This window comes from Brachyhypopomus gauderio, unplaced genomic scaffold, assembly GCF_052324685.1.
Source record: "Brachyhypopomus gauderio isolate BG-103 unplaced genomic scaffold, BGAUD_0.2 sc63, whole genome shotgun sequence".
In the NCBI taxonomy this organism is placed as follows: Eukaryota; Metazoa; Chordata; class Actinopteri; order Gymnotiformes; family Hypopomidae; genus Brachyhypopomus; species Brachyhypopomus gauderio.
In genome coordinates this window covers 206,662-233,853 of record NW_027506884.1, presented here as the reverse complement: position 1 = coordinate 233,853, position 27,192 = coordinate 206,662, and the positions used below count along the sequence as shown (strand labels likewise).

The 27,192-nt window shown below is 47.1% G+C and overlaps 45 non-coding genes across 45 annotated transcripts; all 45 read left to right on the top strand.

Annotated features, from left to right (window-relative positions):
• The first annotated feature begins 1,370 nt into the window (after window positions 1-1,370).
• trnas-gcu (transfer RNA serine (anticodon GCU)) lies at window positions 1,371-1,452 on the top strand. Its single transcript has one exon. It is a non-coding gene; the product is annotated as a tRNA-Ser (tRNA).
• Window positions 1,453-1,584: 132 nt separating this feature from the next.
• On the top strand, window positions 1,585-1,666 carry trnas-gcu (transfer RNA serine (anticodon GCU)). Its single transcript has one exon. It is a non-coding gene; the product is annotated as a tRNA-Ser (tRNA).
• A 346-nt stretch (window positions 1,667-2,012) lies between these two features.
• Window positions 2,013-2,094, top strand: trnas-gcu (transfer RNA serine (anticodon GCU)). The gene has a single exon. It is a non-coding gene; the product is annotated as a tRNA-Ser (tRNA).
• Window positions 2,095-3,938: 1,844 nt separating this feature from the next.
• Window positions 3,939-4,020, top strand: trnas-gcu (transfer RNA serine (anticodon GCU)). Its single transcript has one exon. It is a non-coding gene; the product is annotated as a tRNA-Ser (tRNA).
• Window positions 4,021-4,152: 132 nt separating this feature from the next.
• Window positions 4,153-4,234, top strand: trnas-gcu (transfer RNA serine (anticodon GCU)). Its single transcript has one exon. It is a non-coding gene; the product is annotated as a tRNA-Ser (tRNA).
• Window positions 4,235-4,366: 132 nt separating this feature from the next.
• trnas-gcu (transfer RNA serine (anticodon GCU)) lies at window positions 4,367-4,448 on the top strand. The gene has a single exon. It is a non-coding gene; the product is annotated as a tRNA-Ser (tRNA).
• A 560-nt stretch (window positions 4,449-5,008) lies between these two features.
• On the top strand, window positions 5,009-5,090 carry trnas-gcu (transfer RNA serine (anticodon GCU)). Its single transcript has one exon. It is a non-coding gene; the product is annotated as a tRNA-Ser (tRNA).
• A 132-nt stretch (window positions 5,091-5,222) lies between these two features.
• trnas-gcu (transfer RNA serine (anticodon GCU)) lies at window positions 5,223-5,304 on the top strand. Its single transcript has one exon. It is a non-coding gene; the product is annotated as a tRNA-Ser (tRNA).
• A 346-nt stretch (window positions 5,305-5,650) lies between these two features.
• trnas-gcu (transfer RNA serine (anticodon GCU)) lies at window positions 5,651-5,732 on the top strand. The gene has a single exon. It is a non-coding gene; the product is annotated as a tRNA-Ser (tRNA).
• Window positions 5,733-7,576: 1,844 nt separating this feature from the next.
• Window positions 7,577-7,658, top strand: trnas-gcu (transfer RNA serine (anticodon GCU)). Its single transcript has one exon. It is a non-coding gene; the product is annotated as a tRNA-Ser (tRNA).
• A 132-nt stretch (window positions 7,659-7,790) lies between these two features.
• trnas-gcu (transfer RNA serine (anticodon GCU)) lies at window positions 7,791-7,872 on the top strand. The gene has a single exon. It is a non-coding gene; the product is annotated as a tRNA-Ser (tRNA).
• A 132-nt stretch (window positions 7,873-8,004) lies between these two features.
• Window positions 8,005-8,086, top strand: trnas-gcu (transfer RNA serine (anticodon GCU)). Its single transcript has one exon. It is a non-coding gene; the product is annotated as a tRNA-Ser (tRNA).
• Window positions 8,087-8,646: 560 nt separating this feature from the next.
• On the top strand, window positions 8,647-8,728 carry trnas-gcu (transfer RNA serine (anticodon GCU)). Its single transcript has one exon. It is a non-coding gene; the product is annotated as a tRNA-Ser (tRNA).
• Window positions 8,729-8,860: 132 nt separating this feature from the next.
• trnas-gcu (transfer RNA serine (anticodon GCU)) lies at window positions 8,861-8,942 on the top strand. The gene has a single exon. It is a non-coding gene; the product is annotated as a tRNA-Ser (tRNA).
• A 346-nt stretch (window positions 8,943-9,288) lies between these two features.
• Window positions 9,289-9,370, top strand: trnas-gcu (transfer RNA serine (anticodon GCU)). The gene has a single exon. It is a non-coding gene; the product is annotated as a tRNA-Ser (tRNA).
• A 1,630-nt stretch (window positions 9,371-11,000) lies between these two features.
• trnas-gcu (transfer RNA serine (anticodon GCU)) lies at window positions 11,001-11,082 on the top strand. The gene has a single exon. It is a non-coding gene; the product is annotated as a tRNA-Ser (tRNA).
• Window positions 11,083-11,214: 132 nt separating this feature from the next.
• trnas-gcu (transfer RNA serine (anticodon GCU)) lies at window positions 11,215-11,296 on the top strand. Its single transcript has one exon. It is a non-coding gene; the product is annotated as a tRNA-Ser (tRNA).
• A 346-nt stretch (window positions 11,297-11,642) lies between these two features.
• Window positions 11,643-11,724, top strand: trnas-gcu (transfer RNA serine (anticodon GCU)). The gene has a single exon. It is a non-coding gene; the product is annotated as a tRNA-Ser (tRNA).
• Window positions 11,725-11,856: 132 nt separating this feature from the next.
• On the top strand, window positions 11,857-11,938 carry trnas-gcu (transfer RNA serine (anticodon GCU)). The gene has a single exon. It is a non-coding gene; the product is annotated as a tRNA-Ser (tRNA).
• A 132-nt stretch (window positions 11,939-12,070) lies between these two features.
• On the top strand, window positions 12,071-12,152 carry trnas-gcu (transfer RNA serine (anticodon GCU)). The gene has a single exon. It is a non-coding gene; the product is annotated as a tRNA-Ser (tRNA).
• Window positions 12,153-12,284: 132 nt separating this feature from the next.
• On the top strand, window positions 12,285-12,366 carry trnas-gcu (transfer RNA serine (anticodon GCU)). The gene has a single exon. It is a non-coding gene; the product is annotated as a tRNA-Ser (tRNA).
• A 346-nt stretch (window positions 12,367-12,712) lies between these two features.
• On the top strand, window positions 12,713-12,794 carry trnas-gcu (transfer RNA serine (anticodon GCU)). Its single transcript has one exon. It is a non-coding gene; the product is annotated as a tRNA-Ser (tRNA).
• Window positions 12,795-12,926: 132 nt separating this feature from the next.
• trnas-gcu (transfer RNA serine (anticodon GCU)) lies at window positions 12,927-13,008 on the top strand. The gene has a single exon. It is a non-coding gene; the product is annotated as a tRNA-Ser (tRNA).
• A 132-nt stretch (window positions 13,009-13,140) lies between these two features.
• trnas-gcu (transfer RNA serine (anticodon GCU)) lies at window positions 13,141-13,222 on the top strand. Its single transcript has one exon. It is a non-coding gene; the product is annotated as a tRNA-Ser (tRNA).
• Window positions 13,223-15,494: 2,272 nt separating this feature from the next.
• Window positions 15,495-15,576, top strand: trnas-gcu (transfer RNA serine (anticodon GCU)). The gene has a single exon. It is a non-coding gene; the product is annotated as a tRNA-Ser (tRNA).
• Window positions 15,577-16,350: 774 nt separating this feature from the next.
• On the top strand, window positions 16,351-16,432 carry trnas-gcu (transfer RNA serine (anticodon GCU)). The gene has a single exon. It is a non-coding gene; the product is annotated as a tRNA-Ser (tRNA).
• A 132-nt stretch (window positions 16,433-16,564) lies between these two features.
• trnas-gcu (transfer RNA serine (anticodon GCU)) lies at window positions 16,565-16,646 on the top strand. Its single transcript has one exon. It is a non-coding gene; the product is annotated as a tRNA-Ser (tRNA).
• A 346-nt stretch (window positions 16,647-16,992) lies between these two features.
• On the top strand, window positions 16,993-17,074 carry trnas-gcu (transfer RNA serine (anticodon GCU)). The gene has a single exon. It is a non-coding gene; the product is annotated as a tRNA-Ser (tRNA).
• Window positions 17,075-17,206: 132 nt separating this feature from the next.
• Window positions 17,207-17,288, top strand: trnas-gcu (transfer RNA serine (anticodon GCU)). The gene has a single exon. It is a non-coding gene; the product is annotated as a tRNA-Ser (tRNA).
• A 132-nt stretch (window positions 17,289-17,420) lies between these two features.
• Window positions 17,421-17,502, top strand: trnas-gcu (transfer RNA serine (anticodon GCU)). Its single transcript has one exon. It is a non-coding gene; the product is annotated as a tRNA-Ser (tRNA).
• Window positions 17,503-18,704: 1,202 nt separating this feature from the next.
• trnas-gcu (transfer RNA serine (anticodon GCU)) lies at window positions 18,705-18,786 on the top strand. Its single transcript has one exon. It is a non-coding gene; the product is annotated as a tRNA-Ser (tRNA).
• A 560-nt stretch (window positions 18,787-19,346) lies between these two features.
• Window positions 19,347-19,428, top strand: trnas-gcu (transfer RNA serine (anticodon GCU)). Its single transcript has one exon. It is a non-coding gene; the product is annotated as a tRNA-Ser (tRNA).
• A 132-nt stretch (window positions 19,429-19,560) lies between these two features.
• trnas-gcu (transfer RNA serine (anticodon GCU)) lies at window positions 19,561-19,642 on the top strand. Its single transcript has one exon. It is a non-coding gene; the product is annotated as a tRNA-Ser (tRNA).
• A 1,416-nt stretch (window positions 19,643-21,058) lies between these two features.
• On the top strand, window positions 21,059-21,140 carry trnas-gcu (transfer RNA serine (anticodon GCU)). The gene has a single exon. It is a non-coding gene; the product is annotated as a tRNA-Ser (tRNA).
• A 774-nt stretch (window positions 21,141-21,914) lies between these two features.
• On the top strand, window positions 21,915-21,996 carry trnas-gcu (transfer RNA serine (anticodon GCU)). The gene has a single exon. It is a non-coding gene; the product is annotated as a tRNA-Ser (tRNA).
• Window positions 21,997-22,128: 132 nt separating this feature from the next.
• On the top strand, window positions 22,129-22,210 carry trnas-gcu (transfer RNA serine (anticodon GCU)). Its single transcript has one exon. It is a non-coding gene; the product is annotated as a tRNA-Ser (tRNA).
• Window positions 22,211-22,342: 132 nt separating this feature from the next.
• trnas-gcu (transfer RNA serine (anticodon GCU)) lies at window positions 22,343-22,424 on the top strand. Its single transcript has one exon. It is a non-coding gene; the product is annotated as a tRNA-Ser (tRNA).
• Window positions 22,425-23,198: 774 nt separating this feature from the next.
• trnas-gcu (transfer RNA serine (anticodon GCU)) lies at window positions 23,199-23,280 on the top strand. Its single transcript has one exon. It is a non-coding gene; the product is annotated as a tRNA-Ser (tRNA).
• Window positions 23,281-24,054: 774 nt separating this feature from the next.
• Window positions 24,055-24,136, top strand: trnas-gcu (transfer RNA serine (anticodon GCU)). Its single transcript has one exon. It is a non-coding gene; the product is annotated as a tRNA-Ser (tRNA).
• A 774-nt stretch (window positions 24,137-24,910) lies between these two features.
• On the top strand, window positions 24,911-24,992 carry trnas-gcu (transfer RNA serine (anticodon GCU)). The gene has a single exon. It is a non-coding gene; the product is annotated as a tRNA-Ser (tRNA).
• A 132-nt stretch (window positions 24,993-25,124) lies between these two features.
• On the top strand, window positions 25,125-25,206 carry trnas-gcu (transfer RNA serine (anticodon GCU)). Its single transcript has one exon. It is a non-coding gene; the product is annotated as a tRNA-Ser (tRNA).
• Window positions 25,207-25,338: 132 nt separating this feature from the next.
• trnas-gcu (transfer RNA serine (anticodon GCU)) lies at window positions 25,339-25,420 on the top strand. The gene has a single exon. It is a non-coding gene; the product is annotated as a tRNA-Ser (tRNA).
• Window positions 25,421-26,194: 774 nt separating this feature from the next.
• On the top strand, window positions 26,195-26,276 carry trnas-gcu (transfer RNA serine (anticodon GCU)). The gene has a single exon. It is a non-coding gene; the product is annotated as a tRNA-Ser (tRNA).
• A 132-nt stretch (window positions 26,277-26,408) lies between these two features.
• On the top strand, window positions 26,409-26,490 carry trnas-gcu (transfer RNA serine (anticodon GCU)). The gene has a single exon. It is a non-coding gene; the product is annotated as a tRNA-Ser (tRNA).
• Window positions 26,491-26,622: 132 nt separating this feature from the next.
• Window positions 26,623-26,704, top strand: trnas-gcu (transfer RNA serine (anticodon GCU)). The gene has a single exon. It is a non-coding gene; the product is annotated as a tRNA-Ser (tRNA).
• Window positions 26,705-27,192: the final 488 nt, after the last annotated feature.

Genomic DNA, 27,192 nt, shown 5'->3' with positions numbered 1-27,192 from the left:
ACAGGACCCACAAGTCAGATAAGCCTCCTTTTGTGCTGTGAAAGTGTTTGCATCTTTGAAATCGCAATCGACACAAAACTGTAATTGACGAGGTGGCCGAGAGGTTAAGGCGATGGACTGCTAATCCATTGTGCATAGCACGCGTGGGTTCGAATCCCACCTTCGTAGGTGTTGCTTTCTTTAATTTCTGACAATCCTGTCTCCTGATGTAAGTGCAGGACCCACAAGTCAGATAAGCCTCCTTTTGTGCTGTGAAAGTGTTTGCATCTTTGAAATCGCAATTGACACACAACCACAAACGACGAGGTGGCCGAGAGGTTAAGGTGATGGACTGCTAATCCATTGTGCATAGCACGTGTGGGTTCGAATCCCACCTTCGTCGGTGTTGCGTTCTTTAATTTCTGACCATCGTGTCTCCTGCTGTAACTACAGGACCCACAAGTCAGAAAAGCCTTCTTTTGTGCTCTGAAAGTGTTTGCTTCTTTGAAATTGCTATCGACACACAACCACAAACGACGAGGTGGCCGAGAGGTTAAGGCGATGGACTGCTAGTCCATTGTGCATAGCACGCGTGGGTTCGAATCCCACCTTCGTCGGTGTTGCTTTCTTTAATTTCTGACCATCGTGTCTCCTGCTGTAACTACAGGACCCACAAGTCAGAAAAGCCTTCTTTTGTTCTGTGAAAGTGTTTGCTTCTTTGAAATTGCTATCGACACACAACCACAAACGACGAGGTGGCCGAGAGGTTAAGGCGATGCACTGCTAATCCATTGTGCATAGCACGCGTGGGTTCGAATCCCACCTTCGTCGGTGTTGCTTTCTTTAATTTCTGACAATCGTTTCTCCTGGTGTAAGTGCAGGACCCACAAGTCATATACGGCTGCTTTTGTGCTGTGAAAGTGTTTGCATCTTTGAAATCGCAATCGACACACAACCACAAACGAAGAGGTGGCCGAGAGGTTAAGGCGATGGACTGCTAATCCATTGTGCATAGCACGCGTGGGTTCGAATCCCACCTTCGTCAGTGTTGCTTTCTTTAATTTCTGACAATCGTTTCTCCTGGTGTAAGTGCAGGACCCACAAGTCATATACGGCTGCTTTTGTGCTGTGAAAGTGTTTGCATCTTTGAAATCGCAATCGACACACAACCACAAACAACGAGGTGGCCGAGAGGTTAAGGCGATGGACTGCTAATCCATTGTGCATAGCACGCGTGGGTTCGAATCCCACCTTCGTCGGTGTTGCTTTCTTTAATTTCTGACAATCATGTCTCCTGATATAAGTGCAGGACCCACAAGTCAGAGAATCCTCCTTTTGTGCTGTGAAAGTGTTTGCATCTTTGAAATCGCAATCGACACACAACCACAAATGACGAGGTGGCCGAGAGGTTAAGGCGATGGACTGCTAATCCATTGTGCATAGCACGCGTGGGTTCGAATCCCACCTTCGTCGGTGTTGCTTTCTTTAATTTCTGACAATCGTGTCTCCTCATATAAGTGCAGGACCCACAAGTCAGATAAGCCTCCTTTTGTGCTGTGAAAGTGTTTGCATCTTTGAAATCGCAATTGACACACAACCACAAACGACGAGGTGGCCGAGAGGTTAAGGCGATGGACTGCTAATCCATTGTGCATAGCACGCGTGGGTTCGAATCCCACCTTCGTCGGTGTTGCTTTCTTTAATTTCTGACCATCGTGTCTCCTGCTGTAACTACAGGACCCACAAGTCAGAAAAGCCTTCTTTTGTGCTGTGAAAGTGTTTGCTTCTTTGAAATTGCTATCGACACACAACCACAAACGACGAGGTGGCCGAGAGGTTAAGGCGATGGACTGCTAATCCATTGTGCATAGCACGCGTGGGTTCGAATCCCACCTTCGTAGGAGTTGCTTTCTTTAATTTCTGAAAATCGTGTCTCCTCATATAAGTGCAGGACCCACAAGTCAGATAAGCCTCCTTTTGTGCTGTGAAAGTGTTTGCATGTTTGAAATCGCAATTGACACACAACCACAAACGACGAGGTGGCCGAGAGGTTAAGGCGATGGACTGCTAATCCATTGTGCTTAGCACGCGTGGGTTCGAATCCCACCTTCGTCGGTGTTGCTTTCTTTAATTTCTGACCATCGTGTCTCCTGCTGTAACTACAGGACCCACAAGTCAGATAAGCCTCCTTTTGTGCTGTGAAAGTGTTTGCATCTTTGAAATCGCAATCGACACAAAACTGTAATTGACGAGGTGGCCGAGAGGTAAAGGCGATGGACTGCTAATCCATTGTGCATAGCACGCGTGGGTTCGAATCCCACCTTCGTAGGTGTTGCTTTCTTTAATTTCTGACAATCCTGTCTCCTGATGTAAGTGCAGGACCCACAAGTCAGATAAGCCTCCTTTTGTGCTGTGAAAGTGTTTGCATCTTTGAAATCGCAATTGACACACAACCACAAACGACGAGGTGGCCGAGAGGTTAAGGCGATGGACTGCTAATCCATTGTGCATAGCACGTGTGGGTTCGAATCCCACCTTCGTCGGTGTTGCGTTCTTTAATTTCTGACCATCGTGTCTCCTGCTGTAACTACAGGACCCACAAGTCAGAAAAGCCTTCTTTTGTGCTCTGAAAGTGTTTGCTTCTTTGAAATTGCTATCGACACACAACCACAAACGACGAGGTGGCCGAGAGGTTAAGGCGATGGACTGCTAGTCCATTGTGCATAGCACGCGTGGGTTCGAATCCCACCTTCGTCGGTGTTGCTTTCTTTAATTTCTGACCATCGTGTCTCCTGCTGTAACTACAGGACCCACAAGTCAGAAAAGCCTTCTTTTGTTCTGTGAAAGTGTTTGCTTCTTTGAAATTGCTATCGACACACAACCACAAACGACGAGGTGGCCGAGAGGTTAAGGCGATGCACTGCTAATCCATTGTGCATAGCACGCGTGGGTTCGAATCCCACCTTCGTCGGTGTTGCTTTCTTTAATTTCTGACAATCGTTTCTCCTGGTGTAAGTGCAGGACCCACAAGTCATATACGGCTGCTTTTGTGCTGTGAAAGTGTTTGCATCTTTGAAATCGCAATCGACACACAACCACAAACGAAGAGGTGGCCGAGAGGTTAAGGCGATGGACTGCTAATCCATTGTGCATAGCACGCGTGGGTTCGAATCCCACCTTCGTCGGTGTTGCTTTCTTTAATTTCTGACAATCGTGTCTCCTGCTGTAACTACAGGACCCACAAGTCAGAAAAGCCTTCTTTTGTGCTGTGAAAGTGTTTGCTTCTTTGAAATTGCTATCGACACACAACCACAAACGACGAGGTGGCCAAGAGGTTAAGGCGATGGACTGCTAATCCATTGTGCATAGCACGCGTGTGTTCAAATCCCACCTTCGTCGGTGTTGCTTTCTTTAATTTCTGACAATCGTGTCTCCAGATGTAAGTGCAGGACCCACAAGTCAGATAAGCCTCCTTTTGTGCTGTGAAAGTGTTTGCATCTTTGAAATCACAATCGACACACAACTGTAATTGAAGAGGTGGCCGAGAGTTTAAGGCGATGGACTGCTAATCCATTGTGCATAGCACGCGTGGGTTCGAATCCCACCTTCGTCAGTGTTGCTTTCTTTAATTTCTGACAATCGTTTCTCCTGGTGTAAGTGCAGGACCCACAAGTCATATACGGCTGCTTTTGTGCTGTGAAAGTGTTTGCATCTTTGAAATCGCAATCGACACACAACCACAAACAACGAGGTGGCCGAGAGGTTAAGGCGATGGACTGCTAATCCATTGTGCATAGCACGCGTGGGTTTGAATCCCACCTTCGTCGGTGTTGCTTTCTTTAATTTCTGACAATCGTGTCTCCTGCTGTAACTACAGGACCCACAAGTCAGAAAAGCCTTCTTTTGTGCTGTGAAAGTGTTTGCTTCTTTGAAATTGCTATCGACACACCACCACAAACGACGAGGTGGCCGAGAGGTTAAGGCGATGGACTGCTAATCCATTGTGCATAGCACGCGTGGGTTCGAATCCCACCTTCGTCGGTGTTGCTTTCTTTAATTTCTGACCATCGTGTCTCCTGCTGTAACTACAGGGCCCACAAGTCAGAGAAGCCTCCTTTTGTGCTGTGAAAGTGTTTGCATCTTTGAAATTGCAATCGACACACAACCACAAACGACGAGGTGGCCGAGAGGTTAAGGCGATGGACTGCTAATCCATTGTGCATAGCACGCGTGGGTTCGAATCCCACCTTCGTCGGTGTTGCTTTCTTTAATTTCTGACAATCGTTTCTCCTGGTGTAAGTGCAGGACCCACAAGTCATATACGGCTGCTTTTGTGCTGTGAAAGTGTTTGCATCTTTGAAATCGCAATCGACACACAACCACAAACGACGAGGTGGCCGAGAGGTTAAGGCGATGGACTGCTAATCCATTGTGCATAGCACGCGTGGGTTCGAATCCCACCTTCGTCGGTGTTGCTTTCTTTAATTTCTGACAATCGTGTCTCCTGCTGTAACTACAGGACCCACAAGTCAGAAAAGCCTTCTTTTGTGCTGTGAAAGTGTTTGCTTCTTTGAAATTGCTATCGACACACAACCACAAACGACGAGGTGGCCAAGAGGTTAAGGCGATGGACTGCTAATCCATTGTGCATAGCACGCGTGGGTTCGAATCCCACCTTCGTCGGTGTTGCTTTCTTTAATTTCTGACCATCGTGTCTCCTGCTGTAACTACAGGACCCACAAGTCAGAAAAGCCTTCTTTTGTGCTGTGAAAGTGTTTGCTTCTTTGAAATTGCTATCGACACACAACCACAAACGACGAGGTGGCCGAGAGGTTAAGGCGAAGGGCTGCTAATCCATTGTGCATAGCACGCGTGGGTTCGAATCCCACCTTCGTCGGTGTTGCTTTCTTTAATTTCTGACAATCATGTCTCCTGATATAAGTGCAGGACCCACAAGTCAGAGAATCCTCCTTTTGTGCTGTGAAAGTGTTTGCATCTTTGAAATCGCAATCGACACACAACCACAAATGACGAGGTGGCCGAGAGGTTAAGGCGATGGACTGCTAATCCATTGTGCATAGCACGCGTGGGTTCGAATCCCACCTTCGTCGGTGTTGCTTTCTTTAATTTCTGACAATCGTGTCTCCTCATATAAGTGCAGGACCCACAAGTCAGATAAGCCTCCTTTTGTGCTGTGAAAGTGTTTGCATCTTTGAAATCGCAATTGACACACAACCACAAACGACGAGGTGGCCGAGAGGTTAAGGCGATGGACTGCTAATCCATTGTGCATAGCACGCGTGGGTTCGAATCCCACCTTCGTCGGTGTTGCTTTCTTTAATTTCTGACCATCGTGTCTCCTGCTGTAACTACAGGACCCACAAGTCAGAAAAGCCTTCTTTTGTGCTGTGAAAGTGTTTGCTTCTTTGAAATTGCTATCGACACACAACCACAAACGACGAGGTGGCCGAGAGGTTAAGGCGATGGACTGCTAATCCATTGTGCATAGCACGCGTGGGTTCGAATCCCACCTTCGTAGGAGTTGCTTTCTTTAATTTCTGAAAATCGTGTCTCCTCATATAAGTGCAGGACCCACAAGTCAGATAAGCCTCCTTTTGTGCTGTGAAAGTGTTTGCATGTTTGAAATCGCAATTGACACACAACCACAAACGACGAGGTGGCCGAGAGGTTAAGGCGATGGACTGCTAATCCATTGTGCTTAGCACGCGTGGGTTCGAATCCCACCTTCGTCGGTGTTGCTTTCTTTAATTTCTGACCATCGTGTCTCCTGCTGTAACTACAGGACCCACAAGTCAGATAAGCCTCCTTTTGTGCTGTGAAAGTGTTTGCATCTTTGAAATCGCAATCGACACAAAACTGTAATTGACGAGGTGGCCGAGAGGTAAAGGCGATGGACTGCTAATCCATTGTGCATAGCACGCGTGGGTTCGAATCCCACCTTCGTAGGTGTTGCTTTCTTTAATTTCTGACAATCCTGTCTCCTGATGTAAGTGCAGGACCCACAAGTCAGATAAGCCTCCTTTTGTGCTGTGAAAGTGTTTGCATCTTTGAAATCGCAATTGACACACAACCACAAACGACGAGGTGGCCGAGAGGTTAAGGCGATGGACTGCTAATCCATTGTGCATAGCACGTGTGGGTTCGAATCCCACCTTCGTCGGTGTTGCGTTCTTTAATTTCTGACCATCGTGTCTCCTGCTGTAACTACAGGACCCACAAGTCAGAAAAGCCTTCTTTTGTGCTCTGAAAGTGTTTGCTTCTTTGAAATTGCTATCGACACACAACCACAAACGACGAGGTGGCCGAGAGGTTAAGGCGATGGACTGCTAGTCCATTGTGCATAGCACGCGTGGGTTCGAATCCCACCTTCGTCGGTGTTGCTTTCTTTAATTTCTGACCATCGTGTCTCCTGCTGTAACTACAGGACCCACAAGTCAGAAAAGCCTTCTTTTGTTCTGTGAAAGTGTTTGCTTCTTTGAAATTGCTATCGACACACAACCACAAACGACGAGGTGGCCGAGAGGTTAAGGCGATGCACTGCTAATCCATTGTGCATAGCACGCGTGGGTTCGAATCCCACCTTCGTCGGTGTTGCTTTCTTTAATTTCTGACAATCGTTTCTCCTGGTGTAAGTGCAGGACCCACAAGTCATATACGGCTGCTTTTGTGCTGTGAAAGTGTTTGCATCTTTGAAATCGCAATCGACACACAACCACAAACGAAGAGGTGGCCGAGAGGTTAAGGCGATGGACTGCTAATCCATTGTGCATAGCACGCGTGGGTTCGAATCCCACCTTCGTCGGTGTTGCTTTCTTTAATTTCTGACAATCGTGTCTCCTGCTGTAACTACAGGACCCACAAGTCAGAAAAGCCTTCTTTTGTGCTGTGAAAGTGTTTGCTTCTTTGAAATTGCTATCGACACACAACCACAAACGACGAGGTGGCCAAGAGGTTAAGGCGATGGACTGCTAATCCATTGTGCATAGCACGCGTGTGTTCAAATCCCACCTTCGTCGGTGTTGCTTTCTTTAATTTCTGACAATCGTGTCTCCAGATGTAAGTGCAGGACCCACAAGTCAGATAAGCCTCCTTTTGTGCTGTGAAAGTGTTTGCATCTTTGAAATCACAATCGACACACAACTGTAATTGAAGAGGTGGCCGAGAGTTTAAGGCGATGGACTGCTAATCCATTGTGCATAGCACGCGTGGGTTCGAATCCCACCTTCGTCAGTGTTGCTTTCTTTAATTTCTGACAATCGTTTCTCCTGGTGTAAGTGCAGGACCCACAAGTCATATACGGCTGCTTTTGTGCTGTGAAAGTGTTTGCATCTTTGAAATCGCAATCGACACACAACCACAAACAACGAGGTGGCCGAGAGGTTAAGGCGATGGACTGCTAATCCATTGTGCATAGCACGCGTGGGTTTGAATCCCACCTTCGTCGGTGTTGCTTTCTTTAATTTCTGACAATCGTGTCTCCTGCTGTAACTACAGGACCCACAAGTCAGAAAAGCCTTCTTTTGTGCTGTGAAAGTGTTTGCTTCTTTGAAATTGCTATCGACACACCACCACAAACGACGAGGTGGCCGAGAGGTTAAGGCGATGGACTGCTAATCCATTGTGCATAGCACGCGTGGGTTCGAATCCCACCTTCGTCGGTGTTGCTTTCTTTAATTTCTGACCATCGTGTCTCCTGCTGTAACTACAGGGCCCACAAGTCAGAGAAGCCTCCTTTTGTGCTGTGAAAGTGTTTGCATCTTTGAAATTGCAATCGACACACAACCACAAACGACGAGGTGGCCGAGAGGTTAAGGCGATGGACTGCTAATCCATTGTGCATAGCACGCGTGGGTTCGAATCCCACCTTCGTCGGTGTTGCTTTCTTTAATTTCTGACAATCGTTTCTCCTGGTGTAAGTGCAGGACCCACAAGTCATATACGGCTGCTTTTGTGCTGTGAAAGTGTTTGCATCTTTGAAATCGCAATCGACACACAACCACAAACGACGAGGTGGCCGAGAGGTTAAGGCGATGGACTGCTAATCCATTGTGCATAGCACGCGTGGGTTCGAATCCCACCTTCGTCGGTGTTGCTTTCTTTAATTTCTGACAATCGTGTCTCCTGCTGTAACTACAGGACCCACAAGTCAGAAAAGCCTTCTTTTGTGCTGTGAAAGTGTTTGCTTCTTTGAAATTGCTATCGACACACAACCACAAACGACGAGGTGGCCAAGAGGTTAAGGCGATGGACTGCTAATCCATTGTGCATAGCACGCGTGGGTTCGAATCCCACCTTCGTCGGTGTTGCTTTCTTTAATTTCTGACCATCGTGTCTCCTGCTGTAACTACAGGACCCACAAGTCAGAAAAGCCTTCTTTTGTGCTGTGAAAGTGTTTGCTTCTTTGAAATTGCTATCGACACACAACCACAAACGACGAGGTGGCCGAGAGGTTAAGGCGAAGGGCTGCTAATCCATTGTGCATAGCACGCGTGGGTTCGAATCCCACCTTCGTCGGTGTTGCTTTCTTTAATTTCTGACAATCATGTCTCCTGATATAAGTGCAGGACCCACAAGTCAGAGAATCCTCCTTTTGTGCTGTGAAAGTGTTTGCATCTTTGAAATCGCAATCGACACACAACCACAAATGACGAGGTGGCCGAGAGGTTAAGGCGATGGACTGCTAATCCATTGTGCATAGCACGCGTGGGTTCGAATCCCACCTTCGTCGGTGTTGCTTTCTTTAATTTCTGACAATCGTGTCTCCTCATATAAGTGCAGGACCCACAAGTCAGATAAGCCTCCTTTTGTGCTGTGAAAGTGTTTGCATCTTTGAAATCGCAATTGACACACAACCACAAACGACGAGGTGGCCGAGAGGTTAAGGCGATGGACTGCTAATCCATTGTGCATAGCACGCGTGGGTTCGAATCCCACCTTCGTCGGTGTTGCTTTCTTTAATTTCTGACCATCGTGTCTCCTGCTGTAACTACAGGACCCACAAGTCAGAAAAGCCTTCTTTTGTGCTGTGAAAGTGTTTGCTTCTTTGAAATTGCTATCGACACACAACCACAAACGACGAGGTGGCCGAGAGGTTAAGGCGATGGACTGCTAATCCATTGTGCATAGCACGCGTGGGTTCGAATCCCACCTTCGTAGGAGTTGCTTTCTTTAATTTCTGAAAATCGTGTCTCCTCATATAAGTGCAGGACCCACAAGTCAGATAAGCCTCCTTTTGTGCTGTGAAAGTGTTTGCATGTTTGAAATCGCAATTGACACACAACCACAAACGACGAGGTGGCCGAGAGGTTAAGGCGATGGACTGCTAATCCATTGTGCTTAGCACGCGTGGGTTCGAATCCCACCTTCGTCGGTGTTGCTTTCTTTAATTTCTGACCATCGTGTCTCCTGCTGTAACTACAGGACCCACAAGTCAGATAAGCCTCCTTTTGTGCTGTGAAAGTGTTTGCATCTTTGAAATCGCAATCGACACAAAACTGTAATTGACGAGGTGGCCGAGAGGTAAAGGCGATGGACTGCTAATCCATTGTGCATAGCACGCGTGGGTTCGAATCCCACCTTCGTAGGTGTTGCTTTCTTTAATTTCTGACAATCCTGTCTCCTGATGTAAGTGCAGGACCCACAAGTCAGATAAGCCTCCTTTTGTGCTGTGAAAGTGTTTGCATCTTTGAAATCGCAATTGACACACAACCACAAACGACGAGGTGGCCGAGAGGTTAAGGCGATGGACTGCTAATCCATTGTGCATAGCACGTGTGGGTTCGAATCCCACCTTCGTCGGTGTTGCGTTCTTTAATTTCTGACCATCGTGTCTCCTGCTGTAACTACAGGACCCACAAGTCAGAAAAGCCTTCTTTTGTGCTCTGAAAGTGTTTGCTTCTTTGAAATTGCTATCGACACACAACCACAAACGACGAGGTGGCCGAGAGGTTAAGGCGATGGACTGCTAGTCCATTGTGCATAGCACGCGTGGGTTCGAATCCCACCTTCGTCGGTGTTGCTTTCTTTAATTTCTGACCATCGTGTCTCCTGCTGTAACTACAGGACCCACAAGTCAGAAAAGCCTTCTTTTGTTCTGTGAAAGTGTTTGCTTCTTTGAAATTGCTATCGACACACAACCACAAACGACGAGGTGGCCGAGAGGTTAAGGCGATGCACTGCTAATCCATTGTGCATAGCACGCGTGGGTTCGAATCCCACCTTCGTCGGTGTTGCTTTCTTTAATTTCTGACAATCGTTTCTCCTGGTGTAAGTGCAGGACCCACAAGTCATATACGGCTGCTTTTGTGCTGTGAAAGTGTTTGCATCTTTGAAATCGCAATCGACACACAACCACAAACGAAGAGGTGGCCGAGAGGTTAAGGCGATGGACTGCTAATCCATTGTGCATAGCACGCGTGGGTTCGAATCCCACCTTCGTCGGTGTTGCTTTCTTTAATTTCTGACAATCGTGTCTCCTGCTGTAACTACAGGACCCACAAGTCAGAAAAGCCTTCTTTTGTGCTGTGAAAGTGTTTGCTTCTTTGAAATTGCTATCGACACACAACCACAAACGACGAGGTGGCCAAGAGGTTAAGGCGATGGACTGCTAATCCATTGTGCATAGCACGCGTGGGTTTGAATCCCACCTTTGTCGGTGTTGCTTTCTTTAATTTCTGACCATCGTGTCTCCTGCTGTAACTACAGGACCCACAAGTCAGAAAAGCCTTCTTTTGTGCTGTGAAAGTGTTTGCTTCTTTGAAATTGCTATCGACACACAACCACAAACGACGAGGTGGCCGAGAGGTTAAGGCGAAGGGCTGCTAATCCATTGTGCATAGCACGCGTGGGTTCGAATCCCACCTTCGTCGGTGTTGCTTTCTTTAATTTCTGACAATCGTGTCTCCTTATATAAGTGCAGGACCCACAAGTCAGAGAATCCTCCTTTTGTGCTGTGAAAGTGTTTGCATCTTTGAAATTGCAATCGACACACAACCACAAATGACGAGGTGGCCGAGAGGTTAAGGCGATGGACTGCTAATCCATTGTGCATAGCACGCGTGGGTTCGAATCCCACCTTCGTCGGTGTTGCTTTCTTTAATTTCTGACAATCGTGTCTCCTCATATAAGTGCAGGACCCACAAGTCAGATAAGCCTCCTTTTGTGCTGTGAAAGTGTTTGCATCTTTGAAATCGCAATTGACACACAACCACAAACGACGAGGTGGCCGAGAGGTTAAGGCGATGGACTGCTAATCCATTGTGCATAGCACGCGTGGGTTCGAATCCCACCTTCGTCGGTGTTGCTTTCTTTAATTTCTGACCATCGTGTCTCCTGCTGTAACTACAGGACCCACAAGTCAGAAAAGCCTTCTTTTGTGCTGTGAAAATGTTTGCTTCTTTGAAATTGCTATCGACACACAACCACAAACGACGAGGTGGCCGAGAGGTTAAGGCGATGGACTGCTAATCCGTTGTGCATAGCACGCGTGGGTTCGAATCCCACCTTCGTAGGTGTTGCTTTCTTTAATTTCTGACAATCGTGTCTCCTCATATAAGTGCAGGACCCACAAGTCAGATAAGCCTCCTTTTGTGCTGTGAAAGTGTTTGCATGTTTGAAATCGCAATTGACACACAACAACAAACGACGAGGTGGCCGAGAGGTTAAGGCGATGGACTGCTAATCCATTGTGCATAGCACGCGTGGGTTCGAATCCCACCTTCGTCGGTGTTGCTTTCTTTAATTTCTGACCATCGTGTCTCCTGCTGTAACTACAGGACCCACAAGTCAGATAAGCCTCCTTTTGTGCTGTGAAAGTGTTTGCATCTTTGAAATCGCAATCGACACAAAACTGTAATTGACGAGGTGGCCGAGAGGTTAAGGCGATGGACTGCTAATCCATTGTGCATAGCACGCGTGGGTTCGAATCCCACCTTCGTCGGTGTTGCTTTCTTTAATTTCTGACAATCCTGTCTCCTGATGTAAGTGCAGGACCCACAAGTCAGATAAGCCTCCTTTTGTGCTGTGAAAGTGTTTGCATCTTTGAAATCGCAATTGACACACAACCACAAACGACGAGGTGGCCGAGAGGTTAAGGCGATGGACTGCTAATCCATTGTGCATAGCACGCGTGGGTTCGAATCCCACCTTCGTCGGTGTTGCTTTCTTTAATTTCTGACCATCGTGTCTCCTGATGTAAGTGCAGGACCCACAAGTCAGATAAGCCTTCTTTTGTGCTCTGAAAGTGTTTGCTTCTTTGAAATTGCTATCGACACACAACCACAAACGACGAGGTGGCCGAGAGGTTAAGGCGATGGACTGCTAATCCATTGTGCATAGCACGCGTGGGTTCGAATCCCACCTTCGTCGGTGTTGCGTTCTTTAATTTCTGACCATCGTGTCTCCTGCTGTAACTACAGGACCCACAAGTCAGAAAAGCCTTCTTTTGTGCTCTGAAAGTGTTTGCTTCTTTGAAATTGCTATCGACACACAACCACAAACGACGAGGTGGCCGAGAGGTTAAGGCGATGGACTGCTAGTCCATTGTGCATAGCACGCGTGGGTTCGAATCCCACCTTCGTCGGTGTTGCTTTCTTTAATTTCTGACCATCGTGTCTCCTGCTGTAACTACAGGACCCACAAGTCAGAAAAGCCTTCTTTTGTTCTGTGAAAGTGTTTGCTTCTTTGAAATTGCTATCGACACACAACCACAAACGACGAGGTGGCCGAGAGGTTAAGGCGATGGACTGCTAATCCATTGTGCATAGCACGCGTGGGTTCGAATCCCACCTTCGTCGGTGTTGCTTTCTTTAATTTCTGACAATCGTTTCTCCTGGTGTAAGTGCAGGACCCACAAGTCATATACGGCTGCTTTTGTGCTGTGAAAGTGTTTGCATCTTTGAAATCACAATCGACACACAACCACAAACGACGAGGTGGCCGAGAGGTTAAGGCGATGGACTGCTAATCCATTGTGCATAGCACGCGTGGGTTCGAATCCCACCTTCGTCGGTGTTGCTTTCTTTAATTTCTGACCATCGTGTCTCCTGCTGTAACTACAGGACCCACAAGTCAGATAAGCCTCCTTTTGTGCTGTGAAAGTGTTTGCATCTTTGAAATCGCAATCGACACACAACTGTAATTGACGAGGTGGCCGAGAGGTTAAGGCGATGGACTGCTAATCCATTGTGCATAGCACGCGTGGGTTCGAATCCCACCTTCGTCGGTGTTGCTTTCTTTAATTTCTGACCATCGTGTCTCCTGATGTAAGTGCAGGACCCACAAGTCAGATAAGCCTTCTTTTGTGCTCTGAAAGTGTTTGCTTCTTTGAAATTGCTATCGACACACAACCACAAACGACGAGGTGGCCGAGAGGTTAAGGCGATGGACTGCTAGTCCATTGTGCATAGCACGCGTGGGTTCGAATCCCACCTTGGTCGGTGTTGCTTTCTTTAATTTCTGACCATCGTGTCTCCTGCTGTAACTACAGGACCCACAAGTCAGAAAAGCCTTCTTTTGTGCTGTGAAAGTGTTTGCTTCTTTGAAATTGCTATCGACACACAACCACAAACGACGAGGTGGCCGAGAGGTTAAGGCGATGGACTGCTAATCCATTGTGCATAGCACGCGTGTGTTCAAATCCCACCTTCGTCGGTGTTGCTTTCTTTAATTTCTGACAATCGTGTCTCCTGATGTAAGTACAGGACCCACAAGTCAGATAAGCCTCCTTTTGTGCTGTGAAAGTGTTTGCTTCTTTGAAATTGCTATCGACACACAACCACAAAGGACGAGGTGGCCGAGAGGTTAAGGCGATGGACTGCTAATCCATTGTGCATAGCACGCGTGTGTTCAAATCCCACCTTCGTCGGTGTTGCTTTCTTTAATTTCTGACAATCGTGTCTCCTGATGTAAGTGCAGGACCCACAAGTCAGATAAGCCTCCTTTTGTGCTGTGAAAGTGTTTGCATCTTTGAAATCACAATCGACACACAACTGTAATTGAAGAGGTGGCCGAGAGTTTAAGGCGATGGACTGCTAATCCATTGTGCATAGCACGCGTGGGTTCGAATCCCACCTTCGTCGGTGTTGCTTTCTTTAATTTCTGACAATCGTGTCTCCTGATATAAGTGCAGGATCCACAAGTCAGAGAAGCCTCCTTTTGTGCTGTGAAAGTGTTTGCATCTTTGAAATCGCAATCGACACACAACCACAAACAACGAGGTGGCCGAGAGGTTAAGGCGATGGACTGCTAATCCATTGTGCATAGCACGCGTGGGTTCGAATCCCACCTTCGTCGGTGTTGCTTTCTTTAATTTCTGACAATCGTTTCTCCTGGTGTAAGTGCAGGACCCACAAGTCATATACGGCTGCTTTTGTGCTGTGAAAGTGTTTGCATCTTTGAAATCACAATCGACACACAACTGTAATTGAAGAGGTGGCCGAGAGTTTAAGGCGATGGACTGCTAATCCATTGTGCATAGCACGCGTGGGTTCGAATCCCACCTTCGTCAGTGTTGCTTTCTTTAATTTCTGACAATCGTTTCTCCTGGTGTAAGTGCAGGACCCACAAGTCATATACGGCTCCTTTTGTGCTGTGAAAGTGTTTGCATCTTTGAAATCGCAATCGACACACAACCACAAAGGACGAGGTGGCCGAGAGGTTAAGGCGATGGACTGCTAATCCATTGTGCATAGCACGCGTGGGTTTGAATCCCACCTTCGTCGGTGTTGCTTTCTTTAATTTCTGACCATCGTGTCTCCTGCTGTAACTACAGGACCCACAAGTCAGAAAAGCCTTCTTTTGTGCTGTGAAAGTGTTTGCTTCTTTGAAATTGCTATCGACACACAACCACAAAAGACGAGGTGGCCGAGAGGTTAAGGCGATGGACTGCTAATCCATTGTGCATAGCACGCGTGTGTTCAAATCCCACCTTCGTTGGTGTTGCTATCTTTAATTTCTGACAATCGTGTCTCCTGATATAAGTGCAGGATCCACAAGTCAGAGAAGCCTCCTTTTGTGCTGTGAAAGTGTTTGCATCTTTGAAATCGCAATCGACACACAACCACAAACAACGAGGTGGCCGAGAGGTTAAGGCGATGGACTGCTAATCCATTGTGCATAGCACGCGTGGGTTCGAATCCCACCTTCGTCGGTGTTGCTTTCTTTAATTTCTGACAATCGTTTCTCCTGGTGTAAGTGCAGGACCCACAAGTCATATACGGCTGCTTTTGTGCTGTGAAAGTGTTTGCATCTTTGAAATCGCAATCGACACACAATCACAAACGACGAGGTGGCCGAGAGGTTAAGGCGATGAACTGCTAATCCATTGTGCATAGCACGCGTGGGTTCGAATCCCACCTTCGTCGGTGTTGCTTTCTTTAATTTCTGACAATCGTGTCTCCTGCTGTAACTACAGGACCCACAAGTCAGAAAAGCCTTCTTTTGTTCTGTGAAAGTGTTTGCTTCTTTGAAATTGCTATCGACACACAACCACAAATGACGAGGTGGCCGAGAGGTTAAGGCGATGGACTGCTAATCCATTGTGCATAGCACGCGTGGGTTCGAATCCCACCTTCGTCGGTGTTGCTTTCTTTAATTTCTGACCATCGTGTCTCCTGCTGTAACTACAGGACCCACAAGTCAGAAAATCCTTCTTTTGTGCTGTGAAAGTGTTTGCTTCTTTGAAATTGCTATCGACACACAACCACAAAGGACGAGGTGGCCGAGAGGTTAAGGCGATGGACTGCTAATCCATTGTGCATAGCACGCGTGTGTTCAAATCCCACCTTCGTTGGTGTTGCTTTCTTTAATTTCTGACAATCGTGTCTCCTGATGTAAGTGCAGGACCCACAAGTCAGATAAGCCTCCTTTTGTGCTGTGAAAGTGTTTGCATCTTTGAAATCACAATCGACACACAACTGTAATTGAAGAGGTGGCCGAGAGTTTAAGGCGATGGACTGCTAATCCATTGTGCATAGCACGCATGGGTTCGAATCCCACCTTCGTCAGTGTTGCTTTCTTTAATTTCTGACAATCGTTTCTCCTGGTGTAAGTGCAGGACCCACAAGTCATATACGGCTGCTTTTGTGCTGTGAAAGTGTTTGCATCTTTGAAATCGCAATCGACACACAACCACAAACAACGAGGTGGCCGAGAGGTTAAGGCGATGGACTGCTAATCCATTGTGCATAGCACGCGTGGGTTTGAATCCCACCTTCGTCGGTGTTGCTTTCTTTAATTTCTGACAATCGTGTCTCCTGCTGTAACTACAGGACCCACAAGTCAGAAAAGCCTTCTTTTGTGCTGTGAAAGTGTTTGCTTCTTTGAAATTGCTATCGACACACAACCACAAACGACGAGGTGGCCGAGAGGTTAAGGCGATGGACTGCTAATCCATTGTGCATAGCACGCGTGGGTTCGAATCCCACCTTCGTCGGTGTTGCTTTCTTTAATTTCTGACCATCGTGTCTCCTGCTGTAACTACAGGACCCACAAGTCAGAGAAGCCTCCTTTTGTGCTGTGAAAGTGTTTGCATCTTTGAAATTGCAATCGACACACAACCACAAACGACGAGGTGGCCGAGAGGTTAAGGCGATGGACTGCTAATCCATTGTGCATAGCACGCGTGGGTTCGAATCCCACCTTCGTCGGTGTTGCTTTCTTTAATTTCTGACAATCGTTTCTCCTGGTGTAAGTGCAGGACCCACAAGTCATATACGGCTGCTTTTGTGCTGTGAAAGTGTTTGCATCTTTGAAATCGCAATCGACACACAACCACAAACGACGAGGTGGCCGAGAGGTTAAGGCGATGGACTGCTAATCCATTGTGCATAGCACGCGTGGGTTTGAATCCCACCTTCGTCGGTGTTGCTTTCTTTAATTTCTGACCATCGTGTCTCCTGCTGTAACTACAGGACCCACAAGTCAGATAAGCCTCCTTTTGTGCTGTGAAAGTGTTTGCATCTTTGAAATCGCAATCGACACAAAACTGTAATTGACGAGGTGGCCGAGAGGTTAAGGCGATGGACTGCTAATCCATTGTGCATAGCACGCGTGGGTTCGAATCCCACCTTCGTCGGTGTTGCTTTCTTTAATTTCTGACAATCCTGTCTCCTGATGTAAGTGCAGGACCCACAAGTCAGATAAGCCTCCTTTTGTGCTGTGAAAGTGTTTGCATCTTTGAAATCGCAATTGACACACAACCACAAACGACGAGGTGGCCGAGAGGTTAAGGCGATGGACTGCTAATCCATTGTGCATAGCACGCGTGGGTTCGAATCCCACCTTCGTCGGTGTTGCTTTCTTTAATTTCTGACCATCGTGTCTCCTGCTGTAACTACAGGACCCACAAGTCAGAAAAGCCTTCTTTTGTGCTCTGAAAGTGTTTGCTTCTTTGAAATTGCTATCGACACACAACCACAAACGACGAGGTGGCCGAGAGGTTAAGGCGATGGACTGCTAATCCATTGTGCATAGCACGCGTGGGTTCGAATCCCACCTTCGTCGGTGTTGCGTTCTTTAATTTCTGACCATCGTGTCTCCTGCTGTAACTACAGGACCCACAAGTCAGAAAAGCCTTCTTTTGTGCTCTGAAAGTGTTTGCTTCTTTGAAATTGCTATCGACACACAACCACAAACGATGAGGTGGCCGAGAGGTTAAGGCGATGGACTGCTAGTCCATTGTGCATAGCACGCGTGGGTTCGAATCCCACCTTCGTCAGTGTTGCTTTCTTTAATTTCTGACCATCGTGTCTCCTGCTGTAACTACAGGACCCACAAGTCAGAAAAGCCTTCTTTTGTTCTGTGAAAGTGTTTGCTTCTTTGAAATTGCTATCGACACACAACCACAAACAACGAGGTGGCCGAGAGGTTAAGGCGATGGACTGCTAATCCATTGTGCATAGCACGCGTGGGTTCGAATCCCACCTTCGTCGGTGTTGCTTTCTTTAATTTCTGACCATAGTGTCTCCTGCTGTAACTACAGGACCCACAAGTCAGAAAAGCCTTCTTTTGTGCTGTGAAAGTGTTTGCTTCTTTGAAATTGCTATCGACACACAACCACAAAGGACGAGGTGGCCGAGAGGTTAAGGCGATGGACTGCTAATCCATTGTCCATAGCACGCGTGTGTTCAAATCCCACCTTCGTCGGTGTTGCTTTCTTTAATTTCTGACCATAATGTCTCCTGCTGTAACTACAGGACCCACAAGTCAGAAAAGCCTTCTTTTGTGCTGTGAAAGTGTTTGCTTCTTTGAAATTGCTATCGACACACAACCACAAAGGACGAGGTGGCCGAGAGGTTAAGGCGATGGACTGCTAATCCATTGTGCATAGCACGCGTGTGTTCAAATCCCACCTTCGTTGGTGTTGCTTTCTTTAATTTCTGACAATCGTGTCTCCTGATGTAAGTGCAGGACCCACAAGTCAGATAAGCCTCCTTTTGTGCTGTGAAAGTGTTTGCATCTTTGAAATCACAATCGACACACAACTGTAATTGAAGAGGTGGCCGAGAGTTTAAGGCGATGGACTGCTAATCCATTGTGCATAGCACGCGTGGGTTCGAATCCCACCTTCGTCAGTGTTGCTTTCTTTAATTTCTGACAATCGTTTCTCCTGGTGTAAGTGCAGGACCCACAAGTCATATACGGCTGCTTTTGTGCTGTGAAAGTGTTTGCATCTTTGAAATCGCAATCGACACACAACCACAAACGACGAGGTGGCCGAGAGGTTAAGGCGATGGACTGCTAATCCATTGTGCATAGCACGCGTGGGTTCGAATCCCACCTTCGTCGTTGTTGCTTTCTTTAATTTCTGACAATCGTGTCTCCTGCTGTAACTACAGGACCCACAAGTCAGAAAAGCCTTCTTTTGTGCTGTGAAAGTGTTTGCTTCTTTGAAATTGCTATCGACACACAACCACAAACGACGAGGTGGCCGAGAGGTTAAGGCGATGGACTGCTAATCCAGCGTGCATAGCACGCGTGTGTTCAAATCCCACTTTCGCCGGTGTTGCTTTCTTTAATTTCTGACAATCGTGTCTCCTGATGTAAGTGCAGGACCCACAAGTCAGATAAGCCTCCTTTTGTGCTGTGAAAGTGTTTGCTTCTTTGAAATTGCTATCGACACACAACCACAAACGACGAGGTGGCCGAGAGGTTAAGGCGTAGGGCTGCTAATCCATTGTGCATAGCACGCGTGGGTTCGAATCCCACGTTCGTCGGTGTTGCTTTCTTTAATTTCTGACAATCGTGTCTCCTGATATAAGTGCAGGACCCACAAGTCAGAGAATCCTTCTTTTGTGCTGTGAAAGTGTTTGCATCTTTGAAATCGCAATCGACACACAACCACAAATGACGAGGTGGCCGAGAGGTTAAGGCGATGGACTGCTAATCCATTGTGCATAGCACGCGTGGGTTCGAATCCCACCTTCGTCGGTGTTGCTTTCTTTAATTTCTGACAATCGTGTCTCCTCATATAAGTGCAGGACCCACAAGTCAGATAAGCCTCCTTTTGTGCTGTGAAAGTGTTTGCATCTTTGAAATCGCAATTGACACACAACCACAAACGACGAGGTGGCCGAGAGGTTAAGGCGATGGACTGCTAATCCATTGTGCATAGCACGCGTGGGTTCGAATCCCACCTTCGTCAGTGTTGCTTTCTTTAATTTCTGACAATCGTTTCTCCTGGTGTAAGTGCAGGACCCACAAGTCATATACGGCTGCTATTGTGCTGTGAAAGTGTTTGCATCTTTGAAATCGCAGTCGACACACAACCACAAAGGACGAGGTGGCCGAGAGGTTAAGGCGATGGACTGCTAATCCATTGTGCATAGCACGCGTGGGTTTGAATCCCACCTTCGTCGGTGTTGCTTTCTTTAATTTCTGACCATCGTGTCTCCTGCTGTAACTACAGGACCCACAAGTCAGATAAGCCTCCTTTTGTGCTGTGAAAGTGTTTGCATCTTTGAAATCGCAATCGACACAAAACTGTAATTGACGAGGTGGCCGAGAGGTTAAGGCGATGGACTGCTAATCCATTGTGCATAGCACGCGTGGGTTCGAATCCCACCTTAGTCGGTGTTGCTTTCTTTAATTTCTGACACTCGTGTCTCCTGATATAAGTGCAGGACCCACAAGTCAGATAAGCCTCCTTTTGTGCTGTGAAAGTGTTTGCATCTTTGAAATCGCAATTGACACACAACCACAAACGAAGAGGTGGCCGAGAGGTTAAGGCGATGGACTGCTAATCCATTGTGCATAGCACGCGTGGGTTCGAATCCCACCTTCGTCGGTGTTGCTTTCTTTAATTTCTGACAATCGTGTCTCCTCATATAAGTGCAGGACCCACAAGTCAGATAAGCCTCCTTTTGTGCTGTGAAAGTGTTTGCATCTTTGAAATCGCAATTGACACACAACCACAAACGACGAGGTGGCCGAGAGGTTAAGGCGATGGACTGCTAATCCATTGTGCATAGCACGCGTGGGTTCGAATCCCACCTTTGTCGGTGTTGCTTTCTTTAATTTCTGACCATCGTGTCTCCTGCTGTAACTACAGGACCCACAAGTCAGAAAAGCCTTCTTTTGTGCTGTGAAAGTGTTTGCTTCTTTGAAATTGCTATCGACACACAACCATAAACGACGAGGTGGCCGAGAGGTTAAGGCGATGGACTGCTAATCCATTGTGCATAGCACGCGTGGGTTCGAATCCCACCTTCGTAGGTGTTGCTTTCTTTAATTTCTGACAATCGTGTCTCCTCATATAAGTGCAGGACCCACAAGTCAGATAAGCCTCCTTTTGTGCTGTGAAAGTGTTTGCATGTTTGAAATCGCAATTGACACACAACCACAAACGACGAAGTGGCCGAGAGGTTAAGGCGATGGACTGCTAATCCATTGTGCATAGCACGCGTGGGTTCGAATCCCACCTTCGTCGGTGTTGCTTTCTTTAATTTCTGACCATCGTGTCTCCTGCTGTAACTACAGGACCCACAAGTCAGATAAGCCTCCTTTTGTGCTGTGAAAGTGTTTGCATCTTTGAAATCGCAATCGACACACAACTGTAATTGACGAGGTGGCCGAGAGGTTAAGGCGATGGACTGCTAATCCATTGTGCATAGCACGCGTGGGTTCGAATCCCACCTTCGTCGGTGTTGCTTTCTTTAATTTCTGACCATCGTGTCTCCTGCTGTAACTACAGGACCCACAAGTCAGAAAAGCCTTCTTTTGTGCTGTGAAAGTGTTTGCTTCTTTGAAATTGCTATCGACACACAACCACAAAGGACGAGGTGGCCGAGAGGTTAAGGCGATGGACTGCTAATCCATTGTGCATAGCACGCGTGTGTTCAAATCCCACCTTCGTCGGTGTTGCTTTCTTTAATTTCTGACAATCGTGTCTCCTGATGTAAGTGCAGGACCCACAAGTCAGATAAGCCTCCTTTTGTGCTGTGAAAGTGTTTGCATCTTTGAAATCACAATCGACACACAACTGTAATTGAAGAGGTGGCCGAGAGTTTAAGGCGATGGACTGCTAATCCATTGTGCATAGCACGCGTGGGTTCGAATCCCACCTTCGTCAGTGTTGCTTTCTTTAATTTCTGACAATCGTTTCTCCTGGTGTAAGTGCAGGACCCACAAGTCATATACGGCTGCTTTTGTGCTGTGAAAGTGTTTGCATCTTTGAAATCGCAATCGACACACAACCACAAACAACGAGGTGGCCGAGAGGTTAAGGCGATGGACTGCTAATCCATTGTGCATAGCACGCGTGGGTTTGAATCCCACCTTCGTCGGTGTTGCTTTCTTTAATTTCTGACAATCGTGTCTCCTGCTGTAACTACAGGACCCACAAGTCAGAAAAGCCTTCTTTTGTGCTGTGAAAGTGTTTGCTTCTTTGAAATTGCTATCGACACACCACCACAAACGACGAGGTGGCCGAGAGGTTAAGGCGATGGACTGCTAATCCATTGTGCATAGCACGCGTGGGTTCGAATCCCACCTTCGTCGGTGTTGCTTTCTTTAATTTCTGACCATCGTGTCTCCTGCTGTAACTACAGGGCCCACAAGTCAGAGAAGCCTCCTTTTGTGCTGTGAAAGTGTTTGCATCTTTGAAATTGCAATCGACACACAACCACAAACGACGAGGTGGCCGAGAGGTTAAGGCGATGGACTGCTAATCCATTGTGCATAGCACGCGTGGGTTCGAATCCCACCTTCGTCGGTGTTGCTTTCTTTAATTTCTGACAATCGTTTCTCCTGGTGTAAGTGCAGGACCCACAAGTCATATACGGCTGCTTTTGTGCTGTGAAAGTGTTTGCATCTTTGAAATCGCAATCGACACACAACCACAAACGACGAGGTGGCCGAGAGGTTAAGGCGATGGACTGCTAATCCATTGTGCATAGCACGCGTGGGTTCGAATCCCACCTTCGTCGGTGTTGCTTTCTTTAATTTCTGACCATCGTGTCTCCTGCTGTAACTACAGGACCCACAAGTCAGAAAAGCCTTCTTTTGTGCTGTGAAAGTGTTTGCTTCTTTGAAATTGCTATCGACACACAACCACAAAGGACGAGGTGGCCGAGAGGTTAAGGCGATGGACTGCTAATCCATTGTGCATAGCACGCGTGTGTTCAAATCCCACCTTCGTCGGTGTTGCTTTCTTTAATTTCTGACAATCGTGTCTCCTGATGTAAGTGCAGGACCCACAAGTCAGATAAGCCTCCTTTTGTGCTGTGAAAGTGTTTGCATCTTTGAAATCACAATCGACACACAACTGTAATTGAAGAGGTGGCCGAGAGTTTAAGGCGATGGACTGCTAATCCATTGTGCATAGCACGCGTGGGTTCGAATCCCACCTTCGTCAGTGTTGCTTTCTTTAATTTCTGACAATCGTTTCTCCTGGTGTAAGTGCAGGACCCACAAGTCATATACGGCTGCTTTTGTGCTGTGAAAGTGTTTGCATCTTTGAAATCGCAATCGACACACAACCACAAACAACGAGGTGGCCGAGAGGTTAAGGCGATGGACTGCTAATCCATTGTGCATAGCACGCGTGGGTTTGAATCCCACCTTCGTCGGTGTTGCTTTCTTTAATTTCTGACAATCGTGTCTCCTGCTGTAACTACAGGACCCACAAGTCAGAAAAGCCTTCTTTTGTGCTGTGAAAGTGTTTGCTTCTTTGAAATTGCTATCGACACACTACCACAAACGACGAGGTGGCCGAGAGGTTAAGGCGATGGACTGCTAATCCATTGTGCATAGCACGCGTGGGTTCGAATCCCACCTTCGTCGGTGTTGCTTTCTTTAATTTCTGACAATCGTGTCTCCTCATATAAGTGCAGGACCCACAAGTCAGATAAGCCTCCTTTTGTGCTGTGAAAGTGTTTGCATCTTTGAAATCGCAATTGACACACAACCACAAACGACGAGGTGGCCGAGAGGTTAAGGCGATGGACTGCTAATCCATTGTGCATAGCACGCGTGGGTTCGAATCCCACCTTTGTCGGTGTTGCTTTCTTTAATTTCTGACCATCGTGTCTCCTGCTGTAACTACAGGACCCACAAGTCAGAAAAGCCTTCTTTTGTGCTGTGAAAGTGTTTGCTTCTTTGAAATTGCTATCGACACACAACCATAAACGACGAGGTGGCCGAGAGGTTAAGGCGATGGACTGCTAATCCATTGTGCATAGCACGCGTGGGTTCGAATCCCACCTTCGTAGGTGTTGCTTTCTTTAATTTCTGACAATCGTGTCTCCTCATATAAGTGCAGGACCCACAAGTCAGATAAGCCTCCTTTTGTGCTGTGAAAGTGTTTGCATGTTTGAAATCGCAATTGACACACAACCACAAACGACGAAGTGGCCGAGAGGTTAAGGCGATGGACTGCTAATCCATTGTGCATAGCACGCGTGGGTTCGAATCCCACCTTCGTCGGTGTTGCTTTCTTTAATTTCTGACCATCGTGTCTCCTGCTGTAACTACAGGACCCACAAGTCAGATAAGCCTCCTTTTGTGCTGTGAAAGTGTTTGCATCTTTGAAATCGCAATCGACACACAACTGTAATTGACGAGGTGGCCGAGAGGTTAAGGCGATGGACTGCTAATCCATTGTGCATAGCACGCGTGGGTTCGAATCCCACCTTCGTCGGTGTTGCTTTCTTTAATTTCTGACCATCGTGTCTCCTGCTGTAACTACAGGACCCACAAGTCAGAAAAGCCTTCTTTTGTGCTGTGAAAGTGTTTGCTTCTTTGAAATTGCTATCGACACACAACCACAAAGGACGAGGTGGCCGAGAGGTTAAGGCGATGGACTGCTAATCCATTGTGCATAGCACGCGTGTGTTCAAATCCCACCTTCGTCGGTGTTGCTTTCTTTAATTTCTGACAATCGTGTCTCCTGATGTAAGTGCAGGACCCACAAGTCAGATAAGCCTCCTTTTGTGCTGTGAAAGTGTTTGCATCTTTGAAATCACAATCGACACACAACTGTAATTGAAGAGGTGGCCGAGAGTTTAAGGCGATGGACTGCTAATCCATTGTGCATAGCACGCGTGGGTTCGAATCCCACCTTCGTCAGTGTTGCTTTCTTTAATTTCTGACAATCGTTTCTCCTGGTGTAAGTGCAGGACCCACAAGTCATATACGGCTGCTTTTGTGCTGTGAAAGTGTTTGCATCTTTGAAATCGCAATCGACACACAACCACAAACAACGAGGTGGCCGAGAGGTTAAGGCGATGGACTGCTAATCCATTGTGCATAGCACGCGTGGGTTTGAATCCCACCTTCGTCGGTGTTGCTTTCTTTAATTTCTGACAATCGTGTCTCCTGCTGTAACTACAGGACCCACAAGTCAGAAAAGCCTTCTTTTGTGCTGTGAAAGTGTTTGCTTCTTTGAAATTGCTATCGACACACCACCACAAACGACGAGGTGGCCGAGAGGTTAAGGCGATGGACTGCTAATCCATTGTGCATAGCACGCGTGGGTTCGAATCCCACCTTCGTCGGTGTTGCTTTCTTTAATTTCTGACCATCGTGTCTCCTGCTGTAACTACAGGGCCCACAAGTCAGAGAAGCCTCCTTTTGTGCTGTGAAAGTGTTTGCATCTTTGAAATTGCAATCGACACACAACCACAAACGACGAGGTGGCCGAGAGGTTAAGGCGATGGACTGCTAATCCATTGTGCATAGCACGCGTGGGTTCGAATCCCACCTTCGTCGGTGTTGCTTTCTTTAATTTCTGACAATCGTTTCTCCTGGTGTAAGTGCAGGACCCACAAGTCATATACGGCTGCTTTTGTGCTGTGAAAGTGTTTGCATCTTTGAAATCGCAATCGACACACAACCACAAACGACGAGGTGGCCGAGAGGTTAAGGCGATGGACTGCTAATCCATTGTGCATAGCACGCGTGGGTTCGAATCCCACCTTCGTCGGTGTTGCTTTCTTTAATTTCTGACCATCGTGTCTCCTGCTGTAACTACAGGACCCACAAGTCAGAAAAGCCTTCTTTTGTGCTGTGAAAGTGTTTGCTTCTTTGAAATTGCTATCGACACACAACCACAAAGGACGAGGTGGCCGAGAGGTTAAGGCGATGGACTGCTAATCCATTGTGCATAGCACGCGTGTGTTCAAATCCCACCTTCGTCGGTGTTGCTTTCTTTAATTTCTGACAATCGTGTCTCCTGATGTAAGTGCAGGACCCACAAGTCAGATAAGCCTCCTTTTGTGCTGTGAAAGTGTTTGCATCTTTGAAATCACAATCGACACACAACTGTAATTGAAGAGGTGGCCGAGAGTTTAAGGCGATGGACTGCTAATCCATTGTGCATAGCACGCGTGGGTTCGAATCCCACCTTCGTCAGTGTTGCTTTCTTTAATTTCTGACAATCGTTTCTCCTGGTGTAAGTGCAGGACCCACAAGTCATATACGGCTGCTTTTGTGCTGTGAAAGTGTTTGCATCTTTGAAATCGCAATCGACACACAACCACAAACAACGAGGTGGCCGAGAGGTTAAGGCGATGGACTGCTAATCCATTGTGCATAGCACGCGTGGGTTTGAATCCCACCTTCGTCGGTGTTGCTTTCTTTAATTTCTGACAATCGTGTCTCCTGCTGTAACTACAGGACCCACAAGTCAGAAAAGCCTTCTTTTGTGCTGTGAAAGTGTTTGCTTCTTTGAAATTGCTATCGACACACTACCACAAACGACGAGGTGGCCGAGAGGTTAAGGCGATGGACTGCTAATCCATTGTGCATAGCACGCGTGGGTTCGAATCCCACCTTCGTCGGTGTTGCTTTCTTTAATTTCTGACCATCGTGTCTCCTGCTGTAACTACAGGGCCCACAAGTCAGAGAAGCCTCCTTTTGTGCTGTGAAAGTGTTTGCATCTTTGAAATTGCAATCGACACACAACCACAAACGACGAGGTGGCCGAGAGGTTAAGGCGATGGACTGCTAATCCATTGTGCATAGCACGCGTGGGTTCGAATCCCACCTTCGTCGGTGTTGCTTTCTTTAATTTCTGACAATCGTTTCTCCTGGTGTAAGTGCAGGACCCACAAGTCATATACGGCTGCTTTTGTGCTGTGAAAGTGTTTGCATCTTTGAAATCGCAATCGACACACAACCACAAACGACGAGGTGGCCGAGAGGTTAAGGCGATGGACTGCTAATCCATTGTGCATAGCACGCGTGGGTTCGAATCCCACCTTCGTCGGTGTTGCTTTCTTTAATTTCTGACAATCGTGTCTCCTGCTGTAACTACAGGACCCACAAGTCAGAAAAGCCTTCTTTTGTGCTGTGAAAGTGTTTGCTTCTTTGAAATTGCTATCGACACACAACCACAAACGACGAGGTGGCCAAGAGGTTAAGGCGATGGACTGCTAATCCATTGTGCATAGCACGCGTGGGTTCGAATCCCACCTTCGTCGGTGTTGCTTTCTTTAATTTCTGACCATCGTGTCTCCTGCTGTAACTACAGGACCCACAAGTCAGAAAAGCCTTCTTTTGTGCTGTGAAAGTGTTTGCTTCTTTGAAATTGCTATCGACACACAACCACAAACGACGAGGTGGCCGAGAGGTTAAGGCGAAGGGCTGCTAATCCATTGTGCATAGCACGCGTGGGTTCGAATCCCACCTTCGTCGGTGTTGCTTTCTTTAATTTCTGACAATCATGTCTCCTGATATAAGTGCAGGACCCACAAG